The sequence below is a fragment of the Oncorhynchus keta genome, chromosome 29, assembly GCF_023373465.1.
Source record: "Oncorhynchus keta strain PuntledgeMale-10-30-2019 chromosome 29, Oket_V2, whole genome shotgun sequence".
Taxonomy (NCBI): Eukaryota; Metazoa; Chordata; class Actinopteri; order Salmoniformes; family Salmonidae; genus Oncorhynchus; species Oncorhynchus keta.
The window spans coordinates 22,897,240-22,900,331 of NC_068449.1; positions in this window are offsets into that span (position 1 = coordinate 22,897,240).

Consider the following 3,092-nt stretch of genomic DNA (forward strand, 5'->3'; position numbering starts at 1 on the left):
ACAAGCTCTGCAACACGGAAATATGGAAATCCTAACCCTATAAAGGTGTGTATCACTGCAGGTTGGTGGCACCTTAATTGGGGAGAATGTGCTCGTGGTAATGACTGGAGTGGAATAGTATCAAATACGTCAAACACATGGTTTCCAGGTGTTTGATGCCATTCCATTTGCTCCGTTTCAGCCATTATTATGTGCTGTTCTCTCCTCAGCAGCCACTATTGTGTGTGAATTTAACCTTTTGTTTTTTCATTTTTCGCTGATGTGAAAGATAAGGTTCTTATGGTTCGAAAACCATACCGCAAGCATGTTAATGTTAAACTGAGCATCAGCTCTTAACAAAACACCCCCTTATAAAAAAAAACACCTTTGTCCAATGATTTATGTGTAATCTAATTGAAATGAGAGTCATAATTAAGGGACTAAGTTACACACCATAGAATTACATAATATACACTGAAAATATATATAAACTCAACATGTAAAGTTTTTGTCCCATGTTTCATAAGCTGAAATAAAAGATCTCAGATCTGTACTTCCCTGTTTACTTACCTGTTTGTGAGCATTTCTCCTTAGCCAAGATAATCCATCCACCTGACAGGTTTAGCATATCAAGAATCCCATTGAACAGCATGGACATTACTCAAATGCACCTTGTGCTGGGGATAATAAAAGGCCACTCTAAAATGTGCAGTTTTGTCACACAACACAATGCCATAGATGTCTCAAGTTTTGAGGGAGCGTACAATTGGCATGCTGACTGAAGAAATGTTCACCAGAGCTGTTGCCAGAGTACTGAATGTTCATTTCTCTACCATAAGCCACCTCCGTAATTTTAAAGAATTTGGCAGTATGTCCAACTGGCCTCACAACCGCAGACCACTTGTAACCATGCCAGTCTAGGACCTCCACTTCCGGCTTCTTCACGGGATCGTCTGAGACCAGCCACCCGGACAGCTGATGAAACTGAGGAGTATTTCTGTCAGTAATGAAGCCCTTTTGTGGGGAAAAACTCATTCTGATTGGCTGGGCCTAGCTCCCCAGTGGGTGAGCCTGGCTCCCAAGTAGGTGGGCCTATGCCCTCCCAGGCCCACCCATGGCTGCCCCCCTGCCCAGTCATGTGAAATCCATAGATTAGGGTCTAATGAATTTACGATGCATGCATAAACATCCCATCAACAGACCTTTGCATGAATATCAAGAAAGACATGATAATTTTCTGCTTCTGGGAATATGTCCAATATACAGTGTATTCAGAAAGTATTCAGACCCCTTGACTTTCCACATTTTGTTACATTACAGCCTTATTCTAAAATTGATTACATAAAACATGTTCCTCAACAATCTACACACAATACCCCATAATGACAAAGCGAAAACAGGTTTTTAGAAATACAAGCCTTTGCTATGAGACTCGAAATTGAGCTCAGGTACATCCTGTTTCCATTGATCATCCTTGAGATGTTTCTACAACTTGATTGGAGTCCAACTGTGTTAAATTAAATTGATTGGACATGGTTTAGAAAGGCACACACCTGTCTATATAAGGTCCCACACTTAACAGCGCATGTCAAAGCAAAAACCAAGCCATGAGGTCGAAGGAACTGTCCGTAGAGCTCCGAGACAGGATTGGGTCGAGGCACAGATCTGGGGAAGGGTACCAAAACATTTATGCAGTATTGAAGGTCCCCAAGAACACAGTTGCCCCCATCATTCTTAAATGGAAGAAGTTTGGAACCACCAAGGCTCTTCCAAGAGCTGGCAGACCGGCCAAACTGAGCAATCGGGGGAGAAGAGCCTTGGTCAGGGAGGTGACCAAGAACCCAGTGGTAACGCTGACAGAGCTCCAGAGTTCCTCTGTGGCGATGGAAGAATCTTATAGAAGGACAACCATCTCTGCAGCACTCCACCAATCAGGCCTTTATAGTAGAGTGGCCACTCCTCAGTAAAAGGCAAATGTTGGCCCGCTAGGAGTTTGCCAAAATGCACCTAAAGGACTCAGACCATGAGAAACAAGATTCTCTGGTCTGATGAAACCAAGATTGAACTCTTTGGCCTGAATGCCAGGCGTCACGTCTGGAGGAAACCTGGCCCCATCCCTATGGTGAAGCATGGTGGTGGCAGTATCATGCTGTTGGAATGTTTTTCAGCGACAGGAACTGGGAGACTAGTCAGGATCGAGGGAAAGATGAACGGAGCAAAGTACAGAAATCCTTGATGAAAACCTGCTCCATAGCGCTCAGGACCTTGGACTGGGGCGAAAGTTCACCTTCCAATAGGACAACGACCCTAAGCACACAGTCAAGACAACGCAGGAGTGGCTTCGGGACAAGTCTCTGAATGTCCTTGAGTGGCCCAGCCAGAGCCAGGACTTGAACCCGATCGAACATCTCTGAAGAGACCTGAAAATAGCTGTGCAGCGACTCTCCCCATCCAACCTGACAGAGCTTGAGAGGATCTGCAGATAAGAATGGGAGAAACTCCCCAAATATAGGTGTGCCAAGCTTGTAGCATCATACCCATGAAGACTCAAGGCTGTAATTGCTTCCAAAGGTGCTTCAACAAAGTCGTGAGTAAAATGTCTGAATACTGATGTAAATGTGATATTTCTGTTTTTTATATTTTGTTATACATTTACAACATTTTCTAAACCTGTTTTTGCTTTGTCATTATGGGGTATTCCACAAAATGTGGAAAAAGTCAAGGGGTCTGAATACTTTCCGAATGACACAAGGATCTTTTCATAGGTCTATGTGGAATGAGGTGAACCCCCTTGTATGGAATGACATTTGCACCCCTTCTAAGAGGAATTTTGTTCTGTGTCCTGGGAAGAACCTTGGACCTCTGACAGGTTACGCAGCCATCAGGATCACACAGATGTTTTGTGGATTACATAAATTGCGGAGAATCAACAAATTGCAGTTGACTTTGCAGATTTTGAGAACCTCAAACAACTGAAATAAACAATGTAAAGTTATTGCAGGTCATTTGAATCCAAACGCCCACATTGCTGAACTGGCTTCCAAATTCTGCTTTTTGGGGAAACTGGAGGGTGCCCAAGGAACAATATTTAACATAACATTGAACAAAAAAGT